General features: G+C 44.3%; 1 long non-coding RNA gene across 2 annotated transcripts in view; it reads left to right on the forward strand.

Moving 5' to 3' along the window:
- LOC108178306 (uncharacterized) overlaps positions 1 to 16,574 on the forward strand; it is a 44,066-nt gene extending 27,492 nt beyond the window's left edge. For both annotated transcript variants that reach the window (XR_007910534.2, XR_001795039.3), the window contains exons 3-6: positions 12,352 to 12,511; positions 12,695 to 12,725; positions 13,054 to 13,168; positions 14,597 to 16,574. This is a non-coding gene — a long non-coding RNA (uncharacterized lncRNA). The remainder of the gene's footprint in view (positions 1 to 12,351; positions 12,512 to 12,694; positions 12,726 to 13,053; positions 13,169 to 14,596) is intronic.
- The last annotated feature ends 230 nt before the right edge of the window (positions 16,575 to 16,804 follow it).

The following is a 16,804-nucleotide window of genomic DNA, read 5'->3' on the forward strand; positions in this document are numbered from 1 at the left end:
CAAAACTATACAGCTTTATAGTTACAAACTTCCTCCTTCCTCTCTTATTCCCACTCTTATTTTTTATTAAGATCTATTTTCAATTGACTTTGTACACATGTGATTAACTTTGTTAAGAGTTCAACAGATAGTATGAAGAAAAAAAAACCTGTTCCTCAACAGTCAAGACAAGGACTATTCAAGTCATTGCTTCTCAAAGTGTCAGTTTCACTTCTACAGATTTCCTTTTAGGTGCTCTATTAGTTGTCAAAGGTCAGGGAGAACATATGGTGCTTGTCCCTTTGGGACTGGCTTATTTCACTAAGTATGTTTTCCAGATTCATCCATTTTGTTGCAAATGACCGGATTTCTTTTTTTTTTTTCTTCCGCTGTGTAGTATTCCATAGTGTACATATCTCATAACACTGGGTTCCTGTTACCACATTTGCAGTCCACTGGATCATGGAGATGATCCTGAGCAGAGTTAGGAGAAAGGGTACAGTTCTCAGCTGAGTCCTTGGAGATGGGATTTCTTATAAACGGGTCATGTGGAAAACATGAGAACAATTTATTTTTTAAATAACATTTATTTATTTGAAAGGCAGAGCAACAGAGGAGAGAGAGGGGAGGAGAGAGAGAGAGAGAGAGAATCTCCATCTGTTGGTTCATTCACCAAATGGCCGCAACAGCCAAGGTCTGGGCCAGGCAGAAGCCAAGGGGTCAGGAGCTCCCTCCTGGTCTTTCATTTGGGTAACAGGGCTCAAGCACTTTGGGCCATCATCTGCTGCCTTCCCAGGTGCATTAACAGAGAGCAGGACTGAAGCAGAGCAGCCAGGACTCGAAGCAGCATTCAGGTACGGGATGCCAGAGGTGCAGGTGGCAGAACAGTGTTAGTAGGTTTCATTCCTTGAACTTCATATTGATCAGGCTGCTTGGATCGGCCGTCTCAGGTTTCCCAGGATGACTTGGTAGGAAAGGCATGATTTGCCCACACCTTAGGTTAATCCTCTGAAGTCATAAAGCTGAGCAATGTGAACATTCACTTACTTAGGCTTTAAATAAATGCCTTCTGCTGAGTTACAAATAAGAGCAGTCAGGCGCCTGGTGGCAGAAATGCTACTATTCTGTAACAAAGATGCGTTCTGTGAAATGCTACTATTCCGTAACAAAGATGCGCTCTGTGCCTTTCCCAGAACATCACATTAGGGTGATTTGGGAAAAGGCAGTAGCAGAGAATTAGATCTTGAGAATTCTCTGGTCCCTTCCATGAACTGAAATTGGGAGGCTTAGAAAGAAGGTGGTAGAGAATAACTGACTTGTGAGGGGAAAAAAAGTTGATGATTTCATAATAATAATGCCAGTGTGAGATTACTGAGGAGGGATATTACAATCACACAAGTCACACAAGGACAAAAGGCCGCTGGTGATTGGTGGGGGGAGAGCTTTGCTTCGCTGTAAGTCTCCGCACGGAGTCCCCTCACTGTTGCTGTGGCTGCTCTCTCTTGTCAACGTGTCTTGGTCATTTTTGCACACGTGACTGTACCCAGGCGAGAAGCCTGGGCTGTCTGGGCTGCTGGCACCAAGTGTTTGGCAGTGTGGATGTGGGTGGGCATGAAGATGCTGAGCCCCCACCCTCCATGCACCAGACCCACCCGACCCCTGCGCCCCTCACCAATGCCACGTCATCGCTAAGCAGGGCTCCAGTCAGCCCTGTGGACAAGGGTCTGAGAACTTCTAGTGATTCAGCACCAAGACTTCCAGATGTGGTACAGTGACCTTCGACCTTATCCAGCCTGCACCCAGTCTTAATGAGTCATCATTTTCTTTTATGTGATTATCGTACGAATGTGAACGTGGTGAGAACGCTATTGCCCACAATGATGACCACTTGCAGCATAACCCCTGCAGGAGGGCCCTGGGGGAGAAGCAGCCCTGATTATAGGTATTTAGCCCACATGGGCGTCAGGTGTTAACTCCCCATGTCTATTGCTTGCAGCAGGTGACTGAAATACTTTTATCAATGACAATCTCGACACAGCTGTTATACAAACATACATATAAGAACTTGGGGAAATAAAAGAAGGCTTCTAATATACACCTCAACAAAATGATGGCTTAGTTTGCACTCCCTTTGTAATCCTGATACATATTGCGGTGAGTAGTTTGTACTTTAAATCCCAAGTGTATGGGCATTTATTACACACCACATGAGAATACTTCAGGAGGCTTGTGACTCATGCCGTCCTATTCAGCCACAGTTTACAGAGACTTTTGGGCAAAGACAAAAGGCCCAAGCGCATGAGGAAACATGTGAACAGATGTGTATGTACAAGCACGGACTTCATTCACACTGCTGCTGTTCACTCTGTCCCAGCTCTGGGCTCCCGGTGATGTCTGCACACATAACCGTTCTCTGAGCCAGGCTCAGGGGTGTTCCCAGGTAAGGTGGCTGGATAAAGTACAGAATGCACACTTCCGCTTCATTTCAGACAAACAACAAACACTGTAGTATAAACATGCCCCAAATAGTGCATGCAGCATATACTAAAAATTAGTTGTTTGTTGTTCTCTTCCAGTCCAGCTCTCTGCTGTGGCCTGGGAGGGCAGTGGAGGATGGCCCAAGTGCTTGGGCCCTGCACCTGCATGGGAGACCAGGAGGAAACACCTGGCTCCTGGCTTCGGATTGGCACAGCACCGGCCATAGCGGCCATTTGGGGAGTGAACCAATGGAAGGAAGACCTTTCTCTCTGTCTCTCCCTCTCTGTAACTTTACCTGTCAAATAAATAAAAAAACTTTTAAAAAAATTAGTTGCTTATTAGAAATTCAAATGGTTGTCTTGTATTTTAATTTTTTTCTCGAGCTGACAACCTGACTCAGGTGCACTGAAGAACACACTCAGGCCTCCTTACCCTGTGCTTGTTAGCCCAGCTTCAGCTCGCTCAGTCACGCACACACGTGCCCTTTACTCTCTGCGAAAAGATACCTCATTGGGGCTGGCGCTGTGGTATAACAGGTAAAGCCGCTGCCTGCAGTGCCAGCAGCCCATATGGGCACCGGTTCAAGTCCCAGCTGCTCCACTTTTGATCCAGCTCTCTGCTATGGCCTGGGAGAGCAGTAGAAGATGGCCCAAGTCCTGGGGCTCCTGCACCTTCGTGGGAGAACCAGAAGAAGCTCTTGGCTCCTGGCTTCTGATCGGTGCAGCTTTGGCCATTGTGGCCAACTAGGGAGTGAACCAGTGGATGGAAGACCTATCTCTCTCTCTCTCTGCCTCTCCTTCTCTCCTGTGCAACTCCTTCAGATAAATAAATAAATCTTTAAAGATAAGATGCCTTGCTAGTTTGTAACCCCAAATCTGGAATTTCACTCTAGCTCTGTAGTCTAGTGCTCTCTCCCTGATATACTTGTTGAAAGGCAGACTGACAGAGACAGAGAGAAGGAGGAAGAGGGAGAGAGGAGTTTTCTATCTGCTGGTCAGTCCCCTAAATGGCTGCAACAGCTCTTAGGGCTGGGCCAGGCTAACGTCTGGAGCCAAGAACTCCATCTGGGTCTCCCTCATGAGTGCAGGTGCTGAAATTCTTGGGCTGTCTTCCTCGCTGCTTTCTCAGGTGCATTAGCAGGATTGGAAGCTGGATTGGAAGCAGAACACTCTGATATGGGATACCTGTGGCACAAGAAGTAGCTTAACTGGTGGCATCACACATCAACCCCTATGCCTCTGAGTGGTTACTGCCTCGCTGTCTATTACTTAGGCTTGCTTCCTCCTAACAGAATGTTTTCTTCATATTTTCAAAGAGTTTTTCAAATGTTAGTAGTTGCAGAGAGACACTAGCTGCCTTGCCACTAATTGTGACAGCGAAGAAACTTCTAAGACCTACATTGTTCTCTCTCCTCTCTCCCCTTCCCTGCCCCACTCTCTGCCTCTCTCTACATGAACTTGAATGACAATTTTGATTTTTCAAAATCCTGACCTTAAGGTTTGGTGCCTGGATTCTGAATTGTGGACAGATTTGAACTGAGATAGGGGGGTCCTTTTCACAGGAAATTTGTACCCCTGGGTTGGTCTTGGAGCTGTGATAAAGGTAGCTACTCAAATGTTTAAGAATTTCTAAGTCAAGTAAAATGCTGCCACCACTAAAATCTAGCTACTAAAGAAATGGAGCAGCAATATGGTAACATAAAAAAAGTTGAGTTTGGATGGGTGATGTAGTGCAGCTGCCGCTTGGGGCACCTGAATCCCATATGTGAGTGCCTGTTGGAGTCTCAGCTGCTCCAGTTCTCATTCAGTTCCCTGTTAATGCACCTGGGATGCAGCTGATGATGACTCAAGTGCTTGGCTTCCTACCATCCACATGGGAGAGCAGGATGGAGTTCCTAGCTCCTGCCTTCAATCTGGCCCAGCCTTGGCTGTTGTGACCATTTTGGGGAGTGAACCAGTGGCTGGAAGATCTCTTTCTCTCTGTCACTCTACCTTTCAAATGAATAAATAAATCTTTTTTTTTTTTAATGTAGAATTGGTTAATTTGAGACCAATTCCTGGCTTTTGGCTGAAGCAGCTGTGAGAGCCAGGGCAAGCCTGTTAGCTTGCCTGGCCCTTGATTTCCTTTTGGAGTCCTGGGAGAGAGAAGACTATGCATAAAACCTGAAGACCCAGCTTCACTCCAGCCTCTGGGGACTTCGAGGGGCCTGCCAGTCTTGCTTTGGCAACATCTGACACAGAGCTAAAGTGGAAAGGGGCATCTTCTCTGCTGTGTCACAAACCAGCAAGCAGTGTTGGGAGCCCTGGGCTCCCGGATTTTGGTGGCCTGGTGTCTGTGCAGGAGGCAGCAGTTCCCATAGAGGCCAAGGCCTGGTGGAGCTCTAAAGGCACAGGGACCGCAAAGTATTCCAGGCTACAATAGGAATGACTGCACCTGCAGGACACAATGATACTCACCAGAGCAAAGAAGCAGGTAAGTGGCATCTTTCACAAGTTATAACCAAGCATTTGTGAGATACAACCCAAGATTGTGTGTATGTGTGTGTGTGTGTGTGTAAGAGGGCAAACTCTAATGAGAGGTCCATTGCAGAATCTTATTCCCTCTTTCCTGAAACAAATCCTAAAAGTTACTAAAGAGTAAAATGATGGTCCTTTTCAGCTATTTGATTAAGTGATTTCTAGATTCAGTTTCTTCTTTTCTTTTCCTGCAATTCTTAGATTGTATTCAGGTATCTCTGTCCCTCATTCCAGAATTTCTGGGTTAGTAATATTTATTTTGTAGGGGGCCGGCACTGTGGCTCATTTGGTTAATCCTCTGCCTATATAGCACTGGCATCCCATGTGGGCACCGGGTTCTGGTCCTGGCTGCTCCTCTTCCAGTCCAGCTTTGTGCTGTGGCCCAGGGAGTGCAGTGGAGGATGGCCCAAGTGCTTGGGCCCTGCACCTGCATGGGAGACCAGGAAGAAGAGCCAGGCTCATGGCTTCGGATCAGCGCATCGCGCTGGCTGTAGCAGCCATTTAGGGGGTGAATTAGCGGAAGGAAGACCTTTCTGTCTCTCTCTCTCACTGTCTAACTCTGTCAAATGAAAAAAATACTTATTTTTGTAGGGTTGTTAGGAGAATTAAGCAAGGTGACATTTATTAGGAACTCAGAGGGAATGGCCTGTGGCTCAGTGGGTAAAGCTGCTGCCTGCTATGCTGGCATCACATGAGCACGGGCTCAAGTCCGGGCTGCTCTGTTTCCAATCTAGATCCCTGCTAATGCACCTGGGAAACCAGCCAAAGATGGATCAAGTGCTTGCAACCTTGCCATCCGTGTGGGAGACCTGGGCGGAGCTCAGCCTAGCCCAGCCCTAGTCATTGTGGCCATCTGGGAAGTGAACCAGCAGGTGGAAGATTTTCTCTGTCTCTCCTTCTCTGTGTAATTCTGCCTTTCAAGTAAATAAAATAAATCTTTTTTAAAAAAGAACTTAGAACAGTGCTGGGAACATAGTAAGCTCTCCTCAGTTTTAACTTTAATGTGACTGCTGCCTAAATTCACCTCCCACACAGGCCTCATTTTCGGCTTAGAGTGCTGAGAGTGAGACAGAAGCTTTTGTTGTGACTCATCGTTCATTACCTGTATGTCCTTGGACAAATTAGTAACTTCTTGGGAAACTGATTTAGTCCCACATATGTGGAGCATACTATGTTGCCAGGCCACATGCCAGGTGCTGCAGGCCCATGGGTCAACAGAGCAAGGGCAGCCCCAGCATCTGGGGGGTAGGGGACAGGCAACTAAGCGAGCAGCTATACCCCATAGCTGTGAGGGCACTGGATGCTCACTTCTCCAATCTGAGCTGCACTGATAGTTCACAGACTACTCCAAAAGATCAGTAATATGGGGGTTGTAAAAAATACTGTCTACCTGAAATGCTGTCTTTCAATTTAAACGAGTCTAAGGTTTCCAGGAGACAGGGGAGGGAGACTGAAGTGTGGTTATTTCAAGAGCACAGGATACTCTTCTTGAGATGAAAACATTTTGAAATCAGAGATATTTGTTGTACAATACTATGAATCATAATGAAAGGACTAAGAGTCAAAGGGAGCACATAAACAAGTCTAGTACCTGCTAATACTAACCGATAGAATAAATAAAGGGGAGAGTGATCCAACATGGGAAGCGAGATACTCAGCAGACTCAGAATGGCAGATGTCCTAAACAGCACTCTGGCCTCAGAATCAGCCCTAAAGGCATTCCAATCTGGCTGAAAAGCCCATGAGAGTATTTTAGGCATGGAAAGCCAAGACACTCTGGCCAAAAAAAAAAAAAAAAAAAAAACCTGAATGAAAGATCTCTGCGAGTGAGATGCCAGTGGAAAGAACAGGTCTTCAAAGAAGGAGGTACCTTTCTCTGAAGGGAGGAGAGAACCTCCACTTTGACTATGACCTTGTCTAAACAAGATAAGAGTCGGAGAACTCAAGGGGCTTCCATAGCCTTGGAAACTCATGACTGGAGCATAGGGAGATTACTGATGCCATAAACAGGAGTGTCAATTTGTAAAGTCAACAACAGGAGTCACTGTGCACTTACTCCTCATGTAGGATCTCTGTCCTTAATGTGCTGTACATTGAGATTTAATGCTATAATGAGTACTCAAACAGTATATTTCACTTTGTGTTTCTATGGGGGTGCAAACTGTTGAAATCTTTACTTAATGTATACTAAACTGATCTGTAAAAAAAAAAAGTATCAATTCCCAACTTGACTCTCACTGGGATTAAACATGACAATAGGTCTGATCTGATTTCATCATCATTTAAAAAATCATCTATTATTTTTCACTTTATGTTTCTGTGTGGGAGCAAACTGTTGAAATCTCTACTTAATGTATGCTAAACTGATCTTCTGTATATAAAGAGAATCGAAAATGAATCTTGATGTGAATGGAAGGGGAGAGGGAGTGGGAAAGGGGAGGGTTGTGGGTGGGAGGGACAGTATTGGGGGGAAGCCATTGTAATCCATAAGCCGTACTTTGGAAATTTATATTCATTAAATAAAAGTTAAAAAAAACAATACTATGAATCATTAAATGCCATTGAACTCTACACTTAAAAATGACTGATTGCAGCACTGTTTACAGTAGCCAAAATATGGAATAAACAAAGGTGCCCATCCTCAGATGAATGGACTGAGAAAATGTGGTGATATACAAAATGGAATATTACTCAGCTATTAAAAAGAATGAAATCCTGTCATTTGCAGCAAAATGGGTGCAGCTGGAAGACCTCATTTGGAGTGAAATAAGCTAGATACAGAAAGACAAATATAATCTGTTCTTCCTTATATTTAGGTGCGAAATTTTTTTTAAACTTTTATTCAGTAAATATAAATTTTCAAAGTACAGTTTGATTACAATGGCTCCCCCCCCCCATAATTTCCCTCCCACTCGCACCCCTCCCATCTCCCGCTCCATCTCCCATTCCATTCACATCAAGATTCATTTTCAATTATCTTTATATACAGAAGATCGATTTAGTATATACTAAGTAAAGATTTCATCAGTTTGCACCCACACAGAAACACAAAGTGTAAAATACTGTTTCAGTACTAGTTATAGCATTACTTCACATTGGACAACACATTAAGGACAGATCCCACATGAGAAGTAAGTACACAGTGACTCCTGTTGTTGACTTAACAATTTGACACTCTTGTTTATGGCGTCAGTAATCTCCCTAGGCTCTAATCATGAGTTGTCAAGGCTATGGAAGCCTTTTGGGTTCGCCGACTTCGATCTTATTCCAACAGGGTCATAGTCAAAGTGGAAGTTCTCTCCTCCCTTCAGAGAAAGGTACCTCCTTCTTTGATGGCCCCGTTCTTTCCACTGGGATCTCACTCGCAGAGATCTTTCATTTAGTTTTTTTTTTTTCCCCCCAGAGTGTCTTGGCTTTCCATGCCTAAAATACTCTCATGGGCTCTTCAGCCAGATCCGAATGCCTTAAGGGCTGATTCTGAGGCCAGAGTTAGGTGCAAAAATTTAAAAACCTCAATGCAAACACAAAATGTTGATTACTAGAGTTTGGAAGGGATGAGAAAGATACAAACTTTTTGGATAAAAAAATAGGATGGAAAATAGGTTTATTACTGTGACAAAGATACTAATATGTTAATAGTAGAAATAGGGTGAGGGTATATGAGGACTTTTTATTACTAACTCACAGTTTTTGTTTTGTAAATTTGACACTATCCTGAAATAAAATGTTAAAAATAATTAAATGGTTAGTTGCAACTTATGTGCATTTCACCTCAATAAAAACACACAAATGTCATTACTTTGCCAATCTTTTTAAAAACATTTATTTATTTGAAAGAGCTATACAGAGAAGGAGAGGCAGAGAGAGAGAGAGAGAGAGAGAGAGGGGGGTCTTCCATACGCTGGTTCACTCCCCGATTGGATGGTCTGACATCAGGAGCTTCTTCCAGGTCTCCCACGTGGGTGCAGGGGCCCAAGGACTTGGACCATTCTCCGCTGCTTTCCCAGGCCAAAACAGAGAGCTGGATCGGAAGTGGAGCAGCCGAGACTTGAACCAGCACCTGTATGGGATCCCGGCACCATAGGCGGCAGCTTAACCCACTATGCCACAACATTGACCTCTTTGCCAGTCTTTTGATAAGGAGCCAATGACTTGTCTTCAGGCATATGTCCAATAACAAGTTCTGGGTTATGTTTCTGGCAGAAATCATATCCACAACATAGATTTCTTTACTTTTAGCTTTAATTTCTTTAAATTGCAGCATGAACTTAGGTACTTGAAAATCTAAAATTAGAATCTGCTTAGATTTTAACTTTTTTTATTTACAGCTTTACATCCACACATAATACGAGAGCAACTGTTTTTAGTAGCTCATGTTTATGTCTTGGTGCATTACTGAAGTGGGGAGTTTAAAGCAGCTGTGATGTGTCCACTAAGGAGTTAGACACATGACGCAAAAGCTGAGTGTTTTTTAAGATTTATTTTTATTTATTTGAAAGTCAGAGTTACACAGAGAAAGAAGGAGAGGCAGAGAGAGGTCTTCTATCCACTGATTCACTCCCCAGTTGGCTGCAATGGCTAGAGCTGCGCTGATCCGAAGTCAGGAGCTTCTTCTGGGTCTCCCACCTGGACACAGGATCTCAAGATTTGGGCCATCTTCTTCTTTCCCAGGCAATATCAGAGAGCTGGATCGGAAGTGGAGCAGCCAGCTCTTGAACCGGTGCCCATATGGGATGCCGGCACTGCAGGCAGCGGCTTTACCTGCTACACCACAGTGTCGACCCCTAAAGCTGAGTCTTAAGAGATTAGAGTGGCCAGCAAGTCATGTTTGGGAAGGAATGGAAAGCGTTTTAGGGACGAAGGGGCCTCGGGTAGCATGGGTGAAAGCAGTCACAGAAAACGGTGGGCACAATGGGTTGAGAAGTGTGGGGGCATGAGGAAGTGACAGTGGGCAGTTAGAGAATTGGGGATTTGAAAGGAAGGACTGAGTAGGGCGTGCAGGAGCTGGAAGGAGAGTGCGGAATGAAGAACAAATTGAAGTTTTGCTAAGATGCAGCAGTGGGCTGGTAAAGCTTGCAAATGCAAGCAAGAGAGGGAACAAGGCGGAGATCAAATGGAGAAAGCCATACCTGCAAGGGGTTGGTGAGTAAGCTCCCGGAAAGCACCAAGCATACGTATGGCTTCCTGGTTCCTTCTATTCTCTTTTGCACACATTGATATGAATACCTTGCCCTATACCTCCTTGGCTGAACAACTGTAGTCTTAGAAAGTTGCCCCCGTAATTCTGGACAGGCTTCTAGGTTTACAAATAGTAGAGACTGGCCTAATGCCTTGCTTACTCCCTCCTCCCGGACATGTCCACGATGCCTGCGTTGAGTCCTGTTTCTCAGATGCTTACTGTCACCTGCACGGTCATCCTGCAGCTCAGCAGAGGCCATGCACTCCTAACCTGAGCCATCACATGTCCTCACTTGTGGGGCTCCATGGGATGCGCAGCCATGGAGCCCCCACGTCAAGGTCGGTCTGATAGCTGTTGCTGTGTCTTTATCACAAGGCGGATGTTGCTAGTTTCGGTTAGGGCAATGCTTTCCCATGGTCGGGACTTTCCAGAGGAGTTGAGAATGTTGTAAACAAAAAGATGGTGCCGAGGACTGCGCGGTGAGCCTGCCTGCTGCGTGACACCTCATCTGATTGGCCCGAGGACGCGTGCACACTGCGTGAACAGACAGCAGATTGGAGTGTTCCGTGCATGGACTTGAGCCTGCTTGCAATTGGCAGGATTTTGTATATAAGCTGTGTGCTGAGGAAGGAGGGGGCTTTTTCTGTCCACTCTCCTCCCTTCATTCTTTCTCTATCGCTGTTATTTTCTTATTAAAAGTCTACTGAAGACCGATAAGCTGCGAGCAGTGTCGTTCCTTTGCGGGCAAGGGAGCGACATTCACTCAGATGTCACTCAAAGTGACAGATTCTTTCACTACACCAAGAGAAGAGGCTTCTGTTCATTGTGGAAAGCAGCCCCTTTCTCCCCATATCCTTGTGGTTATCTTTCATTATTTGTTTTTAGATTTATTTATTTGACAAACAGAGATGCAGAGAGGGAGAGAGAGAGAGAGAGGTCTTCCATCCACTGGTTCACTCCCCAAATGGCTGCAATGACCAAGGCTGGACCAGGACAAAGCCAGGAGCCACGAGCTTCATTTGGGTCTGCCACATGGGTGCAGGGCCCCAAGGACTTCAGCCACTTCCATTGCTTTCCCAGACACATTAGCAGGGAGCTGGATTGGAAGTGGAGCAGCAGGATTCAAACCAGAACCCCTATGGGATGCTGGTATTGCAGGTGGTGGCTTTACCCACTGTGCCACAAAACCGGCCCCTTATCTTTCATTATTAAAAACAATTACAGGGCTGGCGCCACGGCTCACTAGGCTAATCCTCTGCCTTGCGGCGCCGGCACACCAGGTTCTAGTCCCAGTCGGGGCGCCGGATTCTGTCCCGGTTGCCCCTCTTCCAGGCCAACTCTTTGCTGTGGCCAGGGAGTGCAGTGGAGGATGGCCCAAGTGCTTGGGCCCTGCACCCCATGGGAGACCAGGATAAGTACCTGGCTCCTGCCTTTGGATCAGCGTGATGTGCTGGCCGCAGCGGCCATTGGAGGGTGAACCAACGGCAAAGGAAGACCTTTCTCTCTCTCTCTCTCTCACTGTCCACTCTGTCAAAAAAGAAAAAAAAAAGAAAAAAAATTACAAATAGGGGTAAATGTGTGATCCATTGCTTGCACCCAATATTCAAGACTGAGTTTTCTTTCACTTCACCACATCAGACTCTGCCATTTTCTCATTGTTTGCCTCTAAGCCATTTCTTTGCAATCTGTTAGGACTGCTCACTCTTCCTCCAATTTTATTTATTTATTTAGCATTTTGGTATATTTCTTTCCATTTTTTTTGTGCTTTAGAAAAGCATAGCTAAAACCATATCACATGGGTTTGTTTTATTTGCTATTTTAATGCAAGCATTTTCTTGTTGATAACTGCTAGCGACTGCATCTGACAGATGCACCAAGTTCCACTCGGCTGTTTTTCTATAATTAGATACCTAGGTGCTTGTGTGTTTACAGAAATCTTGGCTTACATTGCTGATTTCCCCCCATACCATGATATTAGAAGGAGGATTACAATGACAAGCGTTTTAACAGGAGTGAGAAGACTCATCTCACCTTGGGAACTGCAAGGGATGCTGCTTTCTCACCAGCAGAGTATTAACTTTTCAAGTCTCATTGATATTGTGACAAGAAAGAATGGCCCTATGAGTCTCATTCACATTTTACATGTTTTAAGTGGCATCATCTTCATCTTTAAAATATGAATCATCTAATTGTTTGTAGTGTCACACAGTGTTCAAAGAGGATGATATAGATCTGACCACTGCGTGCAAGAACTTTATCACCTGAAGAAGACATTTGGAGGCAGCCGTGCAGGCTGAAGATTTAACAAGTGCAGACAAGAGCTGTAGAAACTTCCGCCATGGATGGACCTCTGGATGAGGTTAGGCTGGACACCGTGAAAGGATCAAGACCATTTATTTTGTGGACTGTGGTGGGAAAGAGACTAGTGGGGACCAATGGGGGACACCCAGCTTTCACCTGGGCCCGATATAAAGAACAAATGTGTGTTCTGCTCATTCTGTCTGAAAGTCTCTGTAGTAACCCATTTCCTCCTTTCTTTCAGAGCTTAATAATACGTGGCTGCCCTCAGAAAGGTATGGTACCTCCCCCCCACCACCCTGTGCTTGGTTCTGTAACTTCCTCCCCCACTTCCCTCTTGGTTCACCTTTGCCGTGTCATTTTCCTGTCCCCCAGACTAACCCTGCCCTTCCCCAGTGGGAGTGGTGGGTGGCAATGGGTTGATGAGCTCACCAGACCTCCTGTTGTTACTCAGCCTGGAGTTGTCTGGAAACCGCAGGCCCTGAATGTGGCTGTCAGACCTCTGATGTGCTGTCAGCTGCTTGGTTGTCATTGCCATCTTCAGGTTCTGTGCTCCTCTGGCTGCGTTGTCCTCCTGTCACCCTGTGCTGCTGCTTCCCACAGGTGTCTGGCCGCCCTGATACCAGAGGAGAGCCCATCTAGACCACAGGGACAAACCCATCTTTGCTTCGTTCCCACCAAAGATCAAAGTAACATTGCTAACAACAGCACATGCTTTGTGAGTGCTCACTGTTACTCCTTTAACTGTTGGTTTTTCCCTCCTGGCCATGGCAATGGACTTGCTGTACCCCACCTACTCCCTGAAATCTGATAACACAGGTAGACAAATGTATTGGACATGTGATCACTGGCATCAACGCTAATTAGATCAGAACAGATCCAAGGGAAAGGGCAAGGCACATCACCCACTTGTGTCACTGCTTTGGTGCCAAGTCCAGAACACGTGCTTGCCCCGCCATGTCCCACAACACGCTCACAAAGAAGGAGGGCATCGGAAGCCATGGGGTGATCATAAGAATGTTCATTAGAACAGAGAAGCAGGGGCTGGTGCTGTGGCATGGCAGGTAAAGCTGCCATCTGCAGTGCCGGCATCCTATATGGGCACTGGTTCGAGTCCCAACTACTCCTCTTCCGATCCAGTTCTCTGTTATGGCTTGGGAAAGCAGTGGAATATGGCACAGGTGCTTGGGCCCCTGCACCCATGTGGAAGACCTGAAAGAAGCTCCTGGCTTCTGGCTTCAGATCAGTCCATCTCCAGCTGTTGCAGCTATTTGGCGAGTGAACCCGCAGATGGAAGATGTCTCTCTCCGCCTCTGCCTCTGCCTCTCTGTAACTCTGCCTTTCAAATAAATAAATATTTATACAACAAACAAACAGGGAAGCAGACTTCACTCTTGGGCTGCTTCTCTTCTCCTGGTGCATCCAGGCCATTCGTCTGGTTCCCTTGTTCAGCCTGCATCTAACCTGTATCTGTATGCTGGTTTTCCAGCTACCAGAATAGGAGAAATACATTTGAAAAAAAAAAAAATCTGAAAAGCATTTCCTCCATTAGCTTCATGTTATTGTGAACCTATGGTCTGAAAAGAAATTTCTTTTGATTATCTGGGGGTTTCAGGCATCTATACCAGCTCTCTTCCTGCTGACTGAGAGTTAATTACCATCAAATATCCATCCGCCCAGGGTGAGTTACAAGTTATGCCAGGTGTTTGGTGAATAATACTAATGCAATTTATTTTTCTGTTTACTCTCTCATCTTAAAGTAATCAGCTAGTAAAATAAAAATTATGAACTTGTACTTACAATTTCTTGTTTGTAAGGCTTCTTTGCTATTCATATTAGATTTACCCATTAAAAAATTTATACTGCTCTTCCTGCTTTCCAGGCAAGAATCCCATCGTCACATCCTCTGCCCATTTATCCACTGGGGGTTTTGGTAGGGTTTATATGCACGTTGGAACACATTTTTATATGCTTGGAGATTATAATTTTCCATTTGTACTGAATTTTTTGTTTTATTTCAGTGGCTTAGTGGTGAAAAATATATGCAAGTATATTTGATCATTTTATTTCTTCTCTAATTTCTCCTTCCGCTCTGTGGGAAGACCAACACTTTAAAGGGGGACTAATAATCTTATTCTTCCTTTAGGTTTCCATTCACCACCATCTCGGAGATCTTACGCTGGTGTCTTCTGGGCCTCAAAGTCCAGGCCCTGGAACTCTTCCAGATATTATTTTCACGAAAGTGGAACATCTGTGTTATGACTTCCATTGGGTGACTTATTTTGCACTTGCTTACCTTGTATCTAGAAACATTTCTCATGTTTTTTTTTTTATTGTTCAAACGGTCTGCGGCTTATACCATTCATGCTCAAGTTCACTCATTCATTTTTTCATTCACTGACACATCCACTGATTCATTCATTGACTGAATCGGAACAGAGACTCTGTCATAGCCTCCAGTGATTCCCACTTCCCTGTGTTCACCTCCTAGGCAGGGTGGGCCTGTGACTTGCTTATAACCCACAGAATGTGGCAGAAATGATAGGCTGCCCTTGTGTGGTTGTATTATGTAATATAAGACTGGGTCTTGCTGGCAGGCTCCCCATGGAAAATCCCTCTCTGGCTTGAGAAAGCAATGACCATGATGGGAGAACCCGCATGGTGTAGAACTTCAGGAAGCCTGCATCCTTGGTCTCCGAGCCACAAGGGAATGAATCCTGCCAGGGATCTGAGTGAGCTTGCAAGGGGATTCTTTGGCAGTTGAGCGGCCACATGAGAACACAACCCAGGCAACACCTTCATGGCAGCCTTGCAAGATCCTGAGTCAAGCCTAGGTTAGGTCAAGCCCTGAGCTGTGAAAACTGACAAAATCAATGGTTGTTTAAAGCCACTCAGAATGTGGCAATCTATCATGCAGAAATAAAAAACAAACACACTGCTCTATGCTAACCACAATATATGCATTATCTCAGTGCTGGAGATAAGCTCACAAGCCTGCTGCTAATATCATCCTCATTTTACAGGTAAAGAAACTGAGGCTCAGGAGTTAAATTCCAGAATGTTCTGTCATCAATCACTGTACTATCATGCATGTTTTATTTTAATGTATTTTCTTATTTGATGGATTCAAATTTATTGTGGTTTAAAATAAGCCTCCTGAAACAAACAAAAAAATACATTTAGAAAAAGTCCTACTTGGTAAACTTTGTACACAAGGTAGATGTGTTTGTAAATTCAACATTATAAGGAACTTCCTGTAACATTTTTGCTCTTTTATTAGATATTGTATAAAGATAACATTAGACACATGAATAGGGAGGTTTCTTTTTTGTTGTTGAACGTGGTGGACTCTGAGGTATTTATAGGAGAGAACAATTATAATGGTATAAATTCCAAATACTTGGAAAATTACCTGGAACATTAATAATCGATTAAACATTGGTTAGAATGTACTGGAGCTTGGCTGCTGTCTTTATGCTGTAGGACTGAAACATTTCCTTGGTGTCTCAACTTTCCCACTTCTGATCAAGTTCAGGGAAAATTAGGAAGTGGAGAGATTTAGAAATGTTGTTGACCACTGGAGTCCTGTTTGGCTCAGTGTTCTGAAGAGCTAAGGGAGGTTTGTGACCCTGAACCACGTCTTTGAATGAGAGTCCTTTCCATTTGGCATTTTTCAGATGTTAATTATTCATACTGCGTGATTGAGGATTTGGGAGTCAGAGATTCACCTGCAATATTTGGAATACCAGTGGAGGTCTACATCAGCACAGAATTTATACAGCAGCTGGCGCTAGTCAAAGCTAATGATGGAATTTCAGTTTAATAAAAAGACCCCCAACTGAGCACACCTTCTTGAAAAAAGTATACTTACCCAACAGCTTTCAATCAGTTCAAGAGAGACATCTTAATTGGGAAGAGGAAGAATTGCAGAGTAGTTTGTCATCGTGCCAATTTCAGATCAATAACTGCATGTCTGCTCTTTGGCAGACATAGGATTTGCTTTATATTAAGTAACCACCTCTACATCCTCCCCATTTGGATAAGGAGATTTTTGTTTCACTTGACAATGTTTAATAATGTCCTCTTTTAATTCACCTCTGTGTCTTTATAATAAACTCAAGTAAGAGTCAGACACTATAAAGGTTAATATTTTCATTTTCAAAAAATAAACCTGTTTATTCTAACAGGAAAACAATACTTATAATTTTATTTCCATACATTTTTGAAATAAAATTACATAAGCAAAATTCAATTATGGTGGCTTAATTATAAGAATAGAATATTGGACAATGACAGTCTGAATTATATAAAATGATTTGTAGAGTAATCTAGAAACAATGAGAACGTTTTCCTT

This window comes from Oryctolagus cuniculus, chromosome 12, assembly GCF_964237555.1.
Source record: "Oryctolagus cuniculus chromosome 12, mOryCun1.1, whole genome shotgun sequence".
NCBI lineage: Eukaryota > Metazoa > Chordata > Mammalia > Lagomorpha > Leporidae > Oryctolagus > Oryctolagus cuniculus.